The sequence below is a fragment of the Procambarus clarkii genome, chromosome 80 (genome assembly GCF_040958095.1).
Source record: "Procambarus clarkii isolate CNS0578487 chromosome 80, FALCON_Pclarkii_2.0, whole genome shotgun sequence".
In the NCBI taxonomy this organism is placed as follows: Eukaryota; Metazoa; Arthropoda; class Malacostraca; order Decapoda; family Cambaridae; genus Procambarus; species Procambarus clarkii.
Window position 1 is genome coordinate 20,549,563 of NC_091229.1, and position 18,530 is coordinate 20,568,092.

Below are 18,530 nucleotides of genomic sequence, written 5' to 3' on the forward strand. Positions count from 1 at the left end.
GCCGCCGGCTCCCCGTCACGCGCCCGCTGCCACACGCCCCCACGCCCGCCTTCTCACCTTTACTCCCGCTCTATCCTCACCTTTCCCATCGATTTATATAATCTGTGTTGCTCTTTTGGCCTCTGGTGGAAAGATTTATTTGGCAAAAGGAAGGATAGGAATTGTATGTTGGGGAATATAAGGCAAATGGCATGATAGAAAATTTGGTTTTGAGAGAAAATGAGCAGCGCCATCAATTTGAATGGGTAACTTTGAGAGTTTTATATACTTGTGGTCGATCTCGAACCCATTGTTGATGTGACGACTTATACTGAATTTTGTAACTAGCTCATCAAGATTGTAACTTGCTTAGCTAAATGAATTGTGGGGTTCAGTCCCTGAGCCCATTATGTGCCTCTGTAACCCTTTCCACTACCGCCCACAAGATGGGTATGGGGTGCATAATAAATGAACTAAGCTAACTACACGTATGGCAACTATAGACGACTTTTAAGGCTGAATTCCGCGGTAGGACACGGTTTGGACAACGTTTGTTTTCACCTGATGCCTCTGCTCCCTTATCAGTAAAAGGTAGCAGAGACTTAGCCAACTGTTGTGGAATGCATCATGGGGAATATGAGTATTTATATAGTTTTCCTGTCCTCGATAACGAAAAATATATCAACAATGATCAAAATGATCAATGATTTCAAGTGTGCAGAATGACCACATTGAAAATTTAACAGCTAGAGGGCTTTCGTTTTTTAAAGCAATTTGAAAGCTCTCTAGCTGTTAGGTTTTCAATTCTTCACTGTAGTCATTTTGCATTAATATATATATATATATATATATATGTCGTACCTAATAGCCAGAACGCACTTATCGGCCTACTATGCAAGGCCCCGATTTGCCTAATAAGCCAAGTTTTCCTGAATTAATATATTTTCTCTAATTTTTTTCTTATGAAATGATAAATCTAACCATTTCATTATGTATGAGGTCAAATTTTTTTTATTGGAGTTTAAATTAACGTAGATATATGACCAAACCTAACCAACCCTACCTAACCTAACCTAACCTATCTTTATAGGTTAGGTTAGGTTAGGTAGCGGAAAAAGTTAGGTTAGGTTAGGTTAGGTAGGTTAGGTAGTCGAAAAACAATTAATTCATGAAAACTTGGCTTATTAGGCAAATTGGGCCTTGCATAGTAGGCTGAGAAGTGAGTTCTGGCTACTAGGTACGACATATATATATATATATATATATATATATATATATATATAATATATATATATATATATATATATATATATATATATATATATATATATATATATACATATATATATACATATAGGGTACAAAGATGATTATCATAAGTTGTCGAGCTCCTCCAGCTCCTCAGATGGCGGGCAGGAACCCTGAATGCAGTGTGCATTTCCCCTCTGTATCGCCACTTTTTTTTCATTCATAAACAGGGGGTTTGGCGGGGTGCACGGAATCACTTTTGGGTCTTTGTTTGGAGGACGGGTTGCAGCCCGTCCTCCAAACAAAGATCCAAAAGTGATTCCATGCACCCGCCAAACCCCCTGTTTATGAATGAAAAGCGGTTTACACACGACTCACAACTGCTGACGTTCGAACATATCCGGAACAAGTGTTTCACTGACGAATTTTGTTCGAATCACAACGCTGTAAATGCTTCACCCACGTACTACAAATACAAATAATCGCCAACAGAACCTAAACACCTAATCTAACCTATGCCTATATATGCACAATGTACTAATATCTTATAATATTAATTTTTATTTGAGAAAATTCCCGTTTTGAACGTACAGAATGTAAAAATTTAGGAATGCGTCTGTGGGGTCGACCGCTGGATGTAATGGACTTGAGTCGAAGACGGGTTGGGCTCAGGGGGGTAGAAATAGCCTAAGCTACTCTATCCCTTTGAGATGTATTTCTTTCTTATCTCAATAAACATACTTGAACTTGGGTTGGGCACGTTTCCTTAAACCTAATGCCACAGTTCGCCTATACACACAGACTGCCTAGCTAACCCCTGGTAAAACATTAATATTTATATTTATGTAAAAATAAACACTGGTATAGCATTGCTATTTGTTATCGTAACGCCACTATATAATCTGCAGCAGCATTATATATAAACTGAGTTATCATACACTCTCGAAGATATGATTTTTTTGTTTATATTATCATGATGTCGGACAACAGACACATTAATTGCTAGATATTCATGAAACAGGATCAATGTCCTGCCGGGGAAGTTGAACCAGCTTTAGGCTGTGCCTGTTATGTGATTTTCTCTTCAGGCCTCCTTTATATCTTGCTTCATTATATATTCAGGTCCCATTATTCTGCAGGTCAGCGTTCAATCCCCGACCGTCCAAGGGATTGGGCATCATTCCTTCCCTCCGTCCCATCCCAAATGCTTATCCTGACCCCTTCCCAGTGTTATATAGTCGTAATGACTTGGCGCTTTCACCTGGTCATCCCTCTCCTCTCCTATTCTAAATCTATTCCTATTCTAAATTTGGTTCCCGTGGCGCAATGGTAAAACACTCGCCCCGTGTTTTACGAGCGCTTTGGCCTGGGTTCGTATTTTGGCCGGAGAGGATTGACTGGGCGCCAGTCCTTAACTGTAGCCTCTGTTCACCCAGCAGTGATTGGGTACCTGGTTGCTGAACGATTTGGCGGTCGTATTCCAGGGAAGACTGATGGGGTAAGGCCCAAATGCTATATATGCGTGTATAGAGCCTATATATGCTATATAGGCTCTATAAAGCCTATATATGCTATATAGGCTTTACAAGAATGTAACACCTAGACTCCTTCATCAGATTGTGATAGTATGTACTTTCACAATTTGATGTACGTACTTATATATCCTTCTTATAAATAAATAAATAAATAAATTAAGTAATGAAACATTCTGTGAATGGAAAAGCATTTAGTCTGCTAACAAAAGTCAAAAGTCATTTACTCTTGAACTTTCCTGTGTACCAAAATAATATCCATTTAACACTGCATTTTTTTCTCTGGTAGTAAGTTTCATTTACTAATTATTTATGCTTCCAAATATAGAAAATAATTATTATTCCTCACAAACTTTTCTTTCATGAACAGGTGAGTGATATTTTTAACTTTATCCACTTTCCACAACATTACACGGACTGCACAAAAAGAGTCGGAAGACTGGCAAATGACTGTTAATATTGAAAAAATGCAAGACTTTGCATGATGGGCATAACAATGCACTACCAAATCATCATCATCGCATTGCGGCAGATTGACGAGGAAAAGGACTTTGGAGTCTGAAGTCACCAGGGAAAAGTTCAACACCAGGCGACAAAAATCATCCCAAAACTATAAAAACCATTCTCATACCAGGAACGGTTGAGGGTCACAGTCTAAATCAAACAAAACAGTTGACCAATCCACACACTAGAAAATGAAGGGACGACGACGTTTCGGTCCGTCCTGGACCATTCTCAAGTCGCTTTAGGCGTTACATTCAAACAAGACAGGACTGATCTTATAGAATCTTAGAATGCTACAGAGTTTTGAAGACCTTGACCCAGACCACTGCTGTAGAAGGTTACATGTAGCACAGACAAGGGTCAACAGCTTCAAGCTCAACAAGCCACAATATAGGACAGAAAACAGAAGAGGCTTTTTCACCCATAGGCTTATAAATTAAACCCATAGAACCGCCTACCAGTCGAAGCCGTAAATGTCAAAACACTGTTGCAATTTAGGATCCAAATAAGATCATCAGAACAAATTAGGGCACCTATGACAAGCCGCCGGCTTCCTGTATCCGTCGAGGCCACTAGAGATAAAGTCAGGTAAATTACAAATTGATTCAGTGCTGAGCAAACTGTAGATAACTGCCAATAGCACTTGACAGCTCACTCAGCCATGAACATTTTCCTGAGGTGAATCTTCACTCAGCCCTGGGATTTACTCAGCCCTAGGATTTACTCAGCCTTGGAATTTACTCAGCCCTGGGACTCACTCAGCTCTGGGACTTACTCAGCCCTGGGACTCACTCACTTTGGGACTTACTCAGCCCTGGGACAGGCCGTTAATCAGTCTCTGTTCACGTCTCCCAGAATGAAGATATCCTCATCCATGGACGTCCCTTAATCAATCAATGCACGTCCCTCAACCTTTGGCCGTCCCTCAGCCCCTGGATTTTCCCCAGCCCCTGATACGTCCCTGGACGTTCTGCAGCCCATGAACGTCCACCTGTAGTATAGGTGAAACAAGTAGGTTTCAGAGAAATCGAGAGCATTGGACGTTTGCCTGAAATACATTCCATAAAAACTGGGGAAAACTCGGATGGGTTTGGTTAGTGTGGGTTACGTTAGGCTTCATAAAAATCGTTATAACATTTGCAAAAGGTCAAATGTAACAGCTTCAAGCTCGCAAACCAAAAAGTAGGACAGCAAACTTATTATTTATTTTTTTTACACGTGGAATCGCCAACCCGCCGAAGCAGTAAATTTTGTTATATTATTATAAATATTTGTATTGCTTAAATTTAATCGTATACTGGAATAAAACCAGTAATTTTGCAAAATATTTATTTTAGCTTTGTTCAAAACGCGATCTGTACCAGAAGAGACTTAGACGGTTACATGACCGTGGGATAGGCTGCAGGTGGCGGTGAGGAAAATACAGAAATGAATACAGTGGCGAGAAGGAATCAGAATTAGAGGGGAACATTTACCGGAAAGCGTGGGAAAGAGGCACTGTGCCAGATTTATTTATTTTACTTTGTACTATTTATTTATATATGTTATAAATAGTGGGTTGTACTATGGGGGATCTAGTAATAATTTGGTGAAGGGAGCAGCAGTTAAAATAAAGATGTATCTCTAGTAGTGGAGATCAGTAAGGCCCGGCCCCCAAGAAACACAAGAGTAAACTTATAGTGGCTTATTACTGAAATTGTCAGCCTAGAGGTAGCTCATAGATCTCCTACACAGGAAGAATGGATACTCCTTTAACTAACTTACTTATTTATTAACCCCTCAACAACCCCCCCATATACATTCACACCAATAACAATAATTACTTTACCGCACTATCTTACGTTAAAAGCCTTGATCCACATAGGTAGGATATAAGGTTTACAATAGCACAAGCTAGGGTAAAGTTTACTAGTGAAGGACTTGAAGCTTGAGGCAGCTTAGGGGTAGTGAGCCCACGTGGTACCCTAACACAACACAACACTAAGGGGTACCCAAAACACTGGAAAATACTACCCCCAGGTCTACACCAATCTTACAATCTCAGAGTAGGCACAAATATACACACAATTACTTAGTAAACTAGACACAGAAATAGGTAAGGAAGAGTAGTAGGAGGAAGGGGAGAGAGGTGCAGAGCCACACAGTATAGATGTTTACACCTCGAACGCCAGCCAAAGAAGGGAGACCGTCTCCAGTCTCCTTCAGCTGACTCGCTTCCGGCAGGCTACTCAACTAATCGTACAGCAGCCCTATATCCAAGTTTACTCAGATCTACTTTACTAATACTTTCTAATCATTTGTAAACATAGTTGATGCCTATTTTATTACTTAATAATCAACCCCAAGCTCAGTCTTTAAATGCTCTTTGAGAAACAAGAATCGCCTTACGTCTAGCAGGGAAGATACAAACACAGACACCTCGTCACCTGTCTCACCAATATAAAGTAGTTTATTTAGCTCAATTTGACCTCTGGTGTCCAATTGAGGAACCCAGGGTCGTAACAATATACAAGTAGGTATATTGTGTTTGTGAGAGCACATAACATTAGTGTTCTTACATTCTTGCCAAGCCACTAACACACATAGCGTTTCGGACAGATAATTGGAGAAAAAAAACTGTGCCAATATATCAAAATATGGGTGAAGGTAGCGAGTGCAGAAACTGCAGAGGTATTAGCTTACTAAAAGCAATGTCAAAGCTAACGGTGCAGTATGAAGTTCAGGGCCATATATAGCCTATTATAGCCATTTGTGTACATAACTTTGATCTTTTGAGAACCATATATACGTTGGTAGAGTAAGGTAATTATGGACAGAAAGCGTAATTAAGCCAGTATGACTACATAACATTTGGAAGAGTATATGAGGATAAACATTTTGGACAGGACTAAGGGAAGGAATGGTGCCCAACAGCTTGGACCATCGGGGATTGAACGCCGACCTGCAAGAAGCGAGGCTACCTGATTGATGAATCGGATTGATTGATTGATGAAGATTAAGCCACCGCAAGAGGTGGCACGGACATGAGCAGCCCGTAAGTGGTAGATGTTTAGAGTGAATGTGGTCTTTGGGTCGTGTGTGGGTGAATCGGAGTCCAAGAGCTTGATACATCGGCTCACAGTATAACTTTTATTGTGCTAATTAGGTTAGGAACTTAGGAGACCTTAAAATTAAATGTTCTTAATACGTGTTATTTATAAGGTAAAATTTGTTCCCTAAAGGAGAGAGAGAGAGAGAGAGAGAGAGAGAGAGAGAGAGAGAGAGAGAGAGAGAGAGAGAGAGAGAGAGAGAGAGAGAGAGAGAGAGAGAGAGTGAGAGAGAGAGAGAGAGAGAGAGAGAGAGAGAGAGAGAGAGAGAGAGAGAGAGAGAGAGAGAGAGAGAGAGAGAGAGAGAGAGAGAGAGAGAGAGAGAGAGATTGTGAGAGAGAGAGAGAGAGATGAGAGAGAGAGAGAGTGAGAGAGAGAGAGAGAGGAGAGAGAGAGAGAGAGAGAGAGAGAGAGAGAGATGAGAGAGAGAGAGAGAGAGAGAGAGAGAGAGAGAGAGAGAGAGAGAGAGAGAGAGAGAGAGATTGTGTGAGAGAGAGAGAGAGAGAGAGAGAGAGAGAGAGAGAGAGAGAGAGAGAGAGAGAGATTGTGTGAGAGAGAGAGAGAGAGAGAGAGAGATGAGAGAGAGAGAGAGAGAGAGAGAGAGAGAGAGAGAGAGAGAGAGAGAGAGAGAGAGAGAGAGAGAGAGAATTAAAAACAACATATTGCTAAATTTACCGATGATACAAAAATATATAAAAAAAATAATTCAGAAGACTTCTTAAAATACGATTTGGAAAATATGATTTTGGCTTTAAAAATGTACAAATGACTGGTAAATGCAGTTTAATGCTGTCAAATGAAATTATGACCGAAGGAAATTATTACCAGATATCGCGGTTGGTTTTTGTTAAAATTACCTTACATGAACGCAAAAGTTAGAAAAGCCTTATTTCTAATTGGGATCTTAATACATTATTGAACAAATACTAGAAATAAATGTTGATCTCATTCAGACCTCTAAAATACAGTACCGAACAAATTAGAAGACATTAATCAAGACCATTTCTTTTTAAAAGACACATTGTAACTCACATATGGAGCCATTTATTGTTTCAGTCAGCTCAACAAGCCAGTTACAAAACTACAGCCATCAGGAAATGTTTTTCCACTCATGAACCTCCATGAAATCTACCATATTGGCTGAAGCCATAAGTAGAAAAAAACCTTTATTAGTGTATAGAAAAGCCTACTTTAATCCTCGCCACCCCCTCCTTCCCTCATCCCAAAGAGGCTATTATATAAGAGTTCAGTTCAGTTTAATTCATTTGTTATGCACCTCATACCCATCTTGTGGGTGGTAGTGGAAAGGGCTACAGAGGCACATAATGGGTTCAGGGACTGAATCCCAAAATTCATTTAGCTAAGCAAGTTACAATCTGGGTGAACTAGTTACAAAATTCAGTAGTTATATAGAGACGGTGGCCCTCAGGTAAATGTCTAAGCGTACTCACTTTTTTATACTTCATTTGGCATTACAATTTTGGAATGGCTTCATTCATGTTGAATGGCCCAACACGTTAAACATGAATTTATTTATCGAGGTCAGCTCTGTGGTCCAAGCTGGGTCAGGTTGCGACTATACTTGGTCACCTATCCTGTTGTTAACAAGGCTGTATGGTACTTAACCTAACTGATTGTGTGAAGCATATATATATATACCACTGATGTGGGGTTATGAATGTGTTATTAAGCGGCATTACCGCGTGCACATAGACTTATTAAATAAAAGGCGTAACTGCGCGATAGCGTCGCCATCTATTAATGGAAGGAATAACTTTGGCTAGATGATTACTAGACACCGCCAGATAAAGAACTACAGAGTACGAGCGAGTGTTCTACCTCTGTAGTACAGCTCCCTTGATTCTGTACTTACTACGGAGTAAAGGAAAAACTATCTAAACCCCAGCCAGCTTATACTAAAACAAATAATCAAACTATTTATTAAAGTGCATACATTTTCCTCATTATATTAAGGTTCCTAGTCAATATTCTCGAATAATACAGAAGATTTAGATAATCAGCATAGATACATCGTGCGTCAGCCAGTGCGGCGGGTGAGCCGGCCCACAGGGTGGTCGATTCTGCCCGCCTGCCGTGGACATGAATGGAGGAGAGTAGCGCTTTGTCGGGTAGTGTTCCTGGAGCATTCATGGCCACAGGAATGCGTAACCTCACTTATTTACACTTAAAGAGACACGTGTAGTAATGGGAGACTCTTAATACCGCGTAGTTTAAATGATAAAGGAGGAACTGTGATGTATTTTTATTAAGCGTACTCCATGTTATATTTACACTAACCTATTGAATGAAAAAAGCATCATGCATGTTTTACCTACATAAACACATGAATATATATATATATATATATTATATATATATATATATATATATATATATATATATATATATATATATATATATATATATATATATATATATATATATATATATATACAAGGAATATTGCCTGAAATTCACCACATTCTTAATCCCATAGAGAGCATCTATGAGCTCCTATATTGAGTCGAGTGCCATCGGAAAGAAGATCACTGACCTAAAGAGGATATGGCTGAGAGGATGAAAGACATCCTATGCCTGCCCCTCCTCAGGTTATCCTAATTCTTTAGTTGCCTCTCCATTCCACAATAGGGGGCTAGCCACAAGGATGGCAGAGTAGTTAGTAAATGGAATGAATTAGGCAGTGATGTGGTGGAGGCTGACTCCATACACAGTTTCAAATGTAGATATGATAGAGCCCAGTAGGCTCAGGAACCTTTACACCAGTTGATTGACAGTTGAGAGGCGGGACCAAAGAGCCAGAGCTCAAGCACAACTATGTGAGTACTGGTGATTTATTTATTTGCAAAAATCTGTACTTGAAAAAGTACTTAACTTTTATCATGATAACCCACATTGAAAATTATCATGTTAATACTCTCATCAGAGTCGAGGGCTTCCATTTGTCCACAGATTCAAACACAGCACCAAAAAAATTTTTTGGGGGGCCAACCTACGCATTCAGACCAGCCCCATCTAAAGCCTACAACCATTTCAGGTGTGACAGCCACATCGATGAGAAATCTGTTGTAAAATATATATATATATATATATATATATATATATATATATATATATATATATATATATATATATATATATATATATATATATATATATATATATATATATATATATATATATATATACATACATATATATTGTGCTGGTAAGAGGAGTCGTGCGTGTGTAGCAGAGAGGTAGTGTACCATGTCTTCGTGGATCGAAGCTTCAGGCGCCATATATTGATTCCCGTAGGCCACTTTAGGCTAGGTTTGGGTACGAAAAAAAGTACCGGGTACAAGCCGCATCTTTCCGGAATTGTAATTTTGTGGGAGCTTAACTTAGATACAGGGTTACAGAGTTTTGGTCATTAACTAGCTAAGTTCACCTATAATTTACCATCTGGTAGGAAACTTTGTCATACATGGGCTGAATTGTGTCTGACAGACTGCATTATAGAACTGTAGATGTGATATATAATAACAAGATACCTTCTAGCAAGCTCCAGATATCTCATGTAAGTTGGATATCATTGATAACTGGGAGTTTACTGATATACTATTGCATGGGACGTGCATCCTGCAAGTTTAATATTTGTATTATTTTATTCTAGAAGTGTTGGGAGTCCCCAGAATGCAAATCTATCATCACAACATTTGTTATGCTAGTTATTATCTAAATTCTGTGATAGTAGGAACAGATGATGAAAGTCTATGGAATCGGCGGCCACCATTTCATCTCCACCGAATTCAAAAGTGCCGACTTTTGTCAGCAAAGTGTCAGCCCCCATTACCCCCCTTAAAGGGGGGTAATGGGGGCTGACCTGCCTATGACAGTCCCTTAACTCACACCAGTCACCCTGCAGTTTAATGCCCAGGTTTCTGGCTTGGGCATTAAACTGCATTAGACCTAAACATTCTATTTTATCGATATAGTTCATATTTTATTTCATTTTCTTAAACTACTGTATTTAATTTTTGTGTTAACATTTCAATACTGCATATCTGAATCCTTTGTTTGTGGCTGTGATCATTTTTAACACAGCTTTGGAATGTGTATTGGAATCTAATGAGCTATTTTAGGTAAACTAATTAAAGCTATAAATATAGACTATTGACATATATATTAACAAACTATGTAACTACCTCATCCATGTTGTAACTTGTTTACCTAAACGAATATTCGATTCCTGTGGCCATTATATGTGCCTCTGTAACCTTCCATATCTCCACACATAATGAGTATAAGGGGTGCGAGACAAATTAATTAAATACAACTAATGCGTTGGAAGAATGCATGAAAGAAGTTCCACAAATAAACAATCAATTATTGTTCTTAATTTAAACATGAAAAATAGGTAAAAATAGAACAAATATTAGGCTTCAAGAGCTGTAAAGTAAAGATTTCTGAATGTACAGACCATATATTATATACATGTATATATATTCTCAGTCCGCAAAGATTATTATCATATATTTATTTAAGATAATGCAATGGATTGCAGATTGAACTGTAATCTGTAATAAAAAAACGACAATCACCTTTAATTGAGAGTGCCAATGGAATTACTCCACTCTGATCCAAAGCCTGGCTCAGGGTTATATTAGAGTTTACGGTGATGAAAAAGCAATATTGAAGACGCTTGAAATATTCTCAGCACGACATATGCAGCTGAGAGTGGCGGAAGCCACCGCCATTAACACGAACACACTCGACCTGATTGATGACTGACTCGTGAATAAATAAATACTCATACGTCTTCTGAGAAGATTTTCTTAAAAACAAAACAAAAATAAACTGTCTTTGAGCCCTGGAGCTTGGAGAACAGAGCATAATTCTTTCTTGAACTTAATATTGCCACGATTTTTAATGAAGTGTGTGTGTGTGTGTGGAGAGGGAGAAGACACAGGTGCCACTGTTGATGTTCACTGTACTCGCTGCTCCCCCCTCACGGGAATCCCACTGTGCCATCGATTCCCGGAAAACCTTTATTGAGATCAATAATGTCTGCATGCGAGGCTGCCTGGCCGTGGGAGACGAGTCGTCGACCCACCCTCCCTGCGTGGGAGGAGGCATTCCGCCCACACACACACACCTCCCACTCACACACACACACACACACACACACACACACACACACACACACACACACACACACACACACACACACACACACACACACACACACACACACACACACACACACACACACACACACACACACACCACCTCCCACTCACATATATCCGCGTCGCCTAATCCATAGTAATGCCATACTAATGACTCTATAATTGGACCAGCGAATAGTATTGTCTGTGTTGCAAATGTTGCCCTAAGACCAGCCCGTCCTCTCCACCCCTAAAGGTTTCCCAACGTCAAGAAACAGTAGAACTAAAGTGCCCCCTTCTCCTAACCTGCCAGAGGACCCTAAACAGAAAAACGGAAGAGTATGTCATTTTCATCAGCCGCTTCCATTTTCTAGTACGACAATTCTTGGCCTTAGGTAGAAATTATTTTTTTTTAAATTTTGCCCCGAGGGGCGAGTTTATTGGGCAACACTACTCATCCTGTGAGTGGACACACCGCCATAGCAGCATGTACAACACTCCCCAATAGGAAGAAAACCCGCTGGGTTGTTCATCCTGTCCCTTGTACCCAGACGCAGCTGGGACTTGTTTAACTGTCTCAAGTGAACAGCTCCTCAAACAAGAAGATTAACATCTGTCAACCCTTAAGATCTTACGTTATCTTGCGGGTGCAAAATGGGGGAATCTTTTAAGAACAGAATATACGTCAAAATGCGACGCTCTATAAGAGGACAGGTTGAGTTGCATCCTGAGAAGGATCTGAGGGAGGCGACCGCGATATAAGCCTATTATATCGCGATATAGGCCTATTATATATACCCTAATGGCCAAAATATGATGCGCTATAGATCATAGCGGCTCGCAAAATTGACGTGATGTCCCGTTTTCTATTCGTGGGTCTTTGTTAGGTTAGGTTCGTGAAATTTAGTACACCATTTTTGTGACGTTGTGTGCAACTTCGTAATGACAAACTGGTCCAGTAGCCTGCCTGAATTACAGTCTCATTGACAACGAAAAGTTTTAACTATACTGACTGCTGCCCTTTCACAGAGTGCTTGAACTCTTTAACTTTATGGTCAGGTTAGTTGATGTATAGCCTCATATAGGTGTTGTATAGCCTCATATAGGTGTTGTTTAGCCTCATATAGGTGTTGTTTAGCCTCATATAGGTGTTGTTTAGCCTCATATAGGTGTTGTATAGCCTCATATAGGTGTTGTATAGCCTCATATAGGTGTTGTATAGCCTCATATAGGTGTTGTATAGCGTCATATAGGTGTTGTATAGCGTCATATAGGTGTTGTATAGCGTCATATAGGTGTTGTTTAGCCTCATATAGGTGTTGTATAGCCTCATATAGATGTTGTATAGCCTCATATAATTGTTGTTTAGCCTCATATAGTTGTTGTATAGCGTCATATAGGTGTTGTATAGCCTCATATAATTGTTGTATAGCCTCATATAGATGTTGTATAGCCTCATATAATTGTTGTTTAGCCTCATATAGGTGTTGTATAGCCTCATATAATTGTTGTTTAGCCTCATATAGATGTTGTATAGCCTCATATAATTGTTGTTTAGCCTCATATAGGTGTTGTATAGCCTCATATAATTGTTGTTTAGCCTCATATAGATGTTGTATAGCCTCATATAATTGTTGTTTAGCCTCATATAGGTGTTGTATAGCCTCATATAATTGTTGTTTAGCCTCATATAGTTGTTGTATAGCCTCATATAATTGTTGTATAGCCTCATATAGATGTTGTATAGCCTCATATAATTGTTGTATAGCCTCATATAGATGTTGTATAGCCTCATATAATTGTTGTATAGCCTCATATAATTGTTGTATAGCCTCATATAGATGTTGTATAGCCTCATATAATTGTTGTTTAGCCTCATATAGTTGTTGTATAGCCTCATATAGATGTTGTATAGCCTCATATAATTGTTGTATAGCCTCATATAGTTGTTGTATAGCCTCATATAATTGTTGTTTAGCCTCATATAGTTGTTGTATAGCGTCATATAGTTGTTGTATAGCCTCATATAATTGTTGTATAGCCTCATATAGATGTTGTATAGCCTCATATAATTGTTGTTTAGCCTCATATAGGTGTTGTATAGCCTCATATAGCTGTTGTATAGCCTTTTAAAGCAAATAACATTGAACACTCCTTCTGATAATGTTGAGGCTCCAACAGCCCTTCTTAAGAGCTAGAAATGGTTAGCAGTACGAACTAACTACGAACTACGAACCCCGAACACTGTCCACTCAGCCGTCAGGACCCCCCCCCCCCCCCCCTTAATACTATGTAGTAATGGTAGAAAGTTCATAGCGTCATGTTTTTCTCACTACTTCCACGAACTGCCAATCCGTACGTAATTCTTCTTCTTCTACGAAATGTGTTTAGTGTATCAATTTAGATTTACTTGTAATAGTAATCGTTTACGCCTTAATAAAGTTCCCAGAAGTGACAGGAACACTGGTTGGTAGTGAGACTGGGAGAGGTCCGTGACAGGAGCAGGACTGGGAGATGTCCGTGACAGGAGCAGGATTGGGAGATGTCCGTGACAGGAGCAGACTGGGAGATAGATGTCCGTGACAGGAGCAGGACTGGGAGATGTCCGTGACAGGAGCAGGACTGGGAGATGTCCGTGACAGGAGCAGGACTGGGAGATGTCCGTGACAGGAACAGCACTGGGAGATGTCCGTGACAGGAACAGCACTGGGAGATGTCCGCGACAGTAACAGGAGATATCCATGACGGGTTTTGCACCTGTTGCCGCTGTTCGTACTCTCACCGTTGTTGGTGTCCGTATTTCTGTTGTAGAAATTGTACTCAATGGGTGTTTTAAATTCGTTGCAAAAGGCTCTGATAGCATTCACAAATGCTTGCAAGTTGGCAGTTATTTTGTGTTGTTATTGGCAATATACAGATCGTCTGAACGCGTGTCGAAGCAAGTTTATGGTTACCAGTGTCGATTTGCGCAATGAAGCATATTTACATCGTGGAGGGAGGTCTGGCAATTGCAGTTCTGGCAATTGACATTGCCAGAATTATACAGTATCTCGCTAGCTATCTAGGCGTGAACAAGAAACACAACATGAGAGAGAGAGAGAGAGAGAGAGAGAGAGAGAGAGAGAGAGAGAGAGAGAGAGAGAGAGAGAGAGAGAGAGAGAGAGAGAGAGAGAGAGAGAGAGAGAGAGAGAGAGAGAGAGAGAGAGAGAGAGAGAGAGAGAGACAGAGCCAGCCCCAGTGACCAACATAAGAACAATGCCGTAGGTCAGGACCGACTTCCGATAAAACCTATCATTTCCTATTTCTTTTTATTTCCAGATTTTGTTTACTGCCAATACACCTGCTGTGTCTATGTGGCCACCCACAGGCCACACTCAAGGGTGCTGAACCTAACTTAGCATAAAATAAATGAAATACAATTACTAAAAGAAGAAGCCAATTAAATAGATACATATGTAGAGTAATGACTAAAATAGTTATATATATATATATATATATATATATATATATATATATATATATATATATATATATATATATATATATATATATATATATATATATATATATATATATATATATATATATAAACAAGTAAACTAGCAACAAAAAACAAAGAATAAAATCAAATCAACAAAAATAAATTAATTAAAAGCTGATATATATAAAGAAGTTATTTCAAAATGAGGCAAATCCATTGTAACGCCGACTAATTCCATCTCCGAATACTTCCTTGGAGAATTAGATCCTGGTAAAACCTATAGTTTGATCTCTCAACTAATTGCCACGTGTAACCGCGCTTCTTTCAAGAACACCAGAATATAACATCAAACTAGGCTGCAGTAGGCCTATATCGCTCCTTGCGAGGCAGTTTTCCCCCCAAACTCAGTAATTAAGGTCCAACCTTCGCTTGAAACAATCCCGCAGCAATTGTATTACCCGGTATTTCGTTCCATAAAACGATACTCGAGTTTCCAACCCAGTAGCAGAAATGGCGCCCAAAGTAGCCTAGACTGAGGCTACCGTTTATACATAGATTCCCCAGGTCAACCTCGCCCTGCTAAGCTTAGGCTTTTGTAGCCTCATCAGGGGTCAAGAACTCGCACAAACGCGTTGGTTGCTGCCGGCATAGCCTTTATTTAGCAGTGGGTTTAAATTGCTAAGTCGACATTGACGGCAACTCAGTCGTCCAGTTGCAATGACGTCATCTCCCGCCACTGACCTGACGTCATCTCCTACCGCCCTCGTGACGTCATGGCTTACCTGACGTCGTCATCTGCCACACACTCGACGCCATCTTTTTTTCCCCAGAGATATTCCTCCTGTCTCGAGCGTTCCCTTGACGTTTGATGTTGTTTTAGATTCAATTACTCGGAACAAAACGTTTCAAGTAGCACGGGCTATGGTGAGCCCATAGTAGACTCACCTGGCACAGGAGCGGGCCAAGTAGCACGGGCTATGGTGAGCCCGTAGTGGACTTACCTGGCACAGGAGCGGGGCAAGTAGCACGGGCTATGGTGAGCCCGTAGTGGACTTACCTGGCACAGGAGCGGGGCAAGTAGCACGGGCTATGGTGAGCCCGTAGTGGACTTACCTGGCACAGGAGCGGGGATGTAACTTTTGTTCCCTTGACGGTAAAACACTCGCCCGGGGCTTTGCGAGCGCTTTGGCCTAGGTTCGTATCCAGGCCGGGGAGGATTGACTGGGCGCCAATCCTTAACTGTAGCCTCAATTCACCCAGCAGTGAACGGTTGTTAAACGATTTGGCGGGTCGTGTTCCTAGTAACAATTAAGATTAAGGACAAAAACTCTTGTATATATATAAATAAATAAATAAAATATATTAAAAATTTGCTTCTTATCCTCAATAAATATGCCAGAGGCGCCAACAGAGTTTTCCTTTAACACAATCATATCTATACACCATAATTCATAACTAATAAAATGTTATTGAGACATTATCAATGAATAGCGACTGTTTGTCGTTATTTTGTTGAATTTTTATTTTATTTTTTTTTTGTATTTTAATTATTTATATATACAAGCGTTCTTACATTCTTGTGCAATTATTCAATTATTAAATTAAATTATTAAATTAAAATATTGTACAACTATTAAATTAAATTATTTATTTAAATCTTGTACAATTATTAAATTGTTTAATTTACTGATCAATTCTGGGGTTAATAGTTTTTCTTTACACTTCTCATGTTAACATGAAACATTAATCCATTTCCTGAAGAAATTTAAAAATAAAAACATGCTGAGGTACATATAAAAAAAAACTGAAGTATCCGGTCGGTCCTAGAAGCCTTGACAAAGGAGACTAAAAATGACTACAACATAGGTGAGACAAGCCCTCGATTATGCAGCTCCGGTTTCCAATACATTTGAAAGTGCACTGTGCCAGGTAAGTCCACTACGGACTCACCATAGCCCGTGCTACCTGCAACTTTTTGTTTCCAGTGGTAGAAGACATGATTACCACATACAAAATTCTCCGGGAATTGATAAATTAAAGACAGATTGTTTAACAAGGAGACGCAGGTGGAAACTGAAGACCCAAATGATCCACAGAAATATTAGAAAGAATTTTTATTAGTTTCGTTGTTTGGAATGCTCTAAGAAATGCTATGGTGGAGGCAGACTCTATACACAGTTTAAAATGTAGATATGATAGAGCCCAACAGGTTCAGGAACCTATACACTTATAGTTAAATTACCAATATGAGTGACCATTGAGAGGCAGGACCAAAGAGGCGAAGCCTATCCACCGCTAGCACAATTAGGTGAGTACACACACACACACACACACACACACACACACACACACACACACACACACACACACACACACACACACACACACACACACACACACACACAAGACAAACACACAAGACAAACGCACACAAGACAAACACACAAAAGAAACACACACACACAAGACAAACAAACACATACAAGACAAACACACACACACAAGACAAACACACAAGACAAACACACACACACAAAAGAAACACACACACACACAAAGACACACACACACAGGTGTAATCTTTGCTTAAGTTGATAACTAGACGATGACGTGAGAGCAAGAGCAGCGCACGGATGCTCTCTCTCTCTCTCTCTTCCTGTAGAAAGTTGAATAAAACCGCCCCTGAGCTACACACGTTGACTTTTCTCATTTTTGAGCGCCCCATACGGCCTCTCCGCACATCTGATATATAACAAAGCAGATCTTATTATAACTTTCTCGTAGGCTAACGACAAAAAGGGTGATTATTGATCATCAAATGAACAGACAGTTCTTAAAGGGCTACATTCAAGATTAATTCCAAAATGCTTAAATCGGTCTAATTATTCGAAATGGCATCGACTATTTAACTTTTTCATCATATGTGCCTACAAAGCTTCACATAAGATGTGGATAAATAAGTAAATAAATTAATAGCTTTAATATTTTGATCTGAATAGGGACAAATACATTTTATCTTCCTCTAGTGAATGTTTGTGTCGGTAGTGTTCGAATCTTTTTAATCAACTTCTGTTACAATTAATGACTTTATTCGGATACTCTAAAGGAAAAAAAGTAATACTAAATATGTGAATTTGTATCATATACATAATTTATTAAAAGTTTATAACAATTTTCTTAATATCGGGTGCTATTTTGGTCTATATTTCAAACCTGACTTTCCCGAGACATTCGGACACGCCCGTGAGTAATTGGAGACACTGAGGTGTTGGTCATTTTCATAGATTTTCTTGTTTATCATAACAGTAGAGGCACCGGACGCTGACTACCAACTCTTAGCAGTTCTGTAAAGTCAGCTGAAAACCAGCTGGTTACCTTATGACACTCGGATCGATGAAATAAGTGGCGAGATTCGGTGAATTGAAGAGAGAGAGATCAGTCCATCTGTGTTGACGTGTGGGTTGGGCTGCCAAATTTCTCAAAAAATCGCAGTGAGTCTTAAGATTGTTGTGATTCATGGTTTGCTGACCCG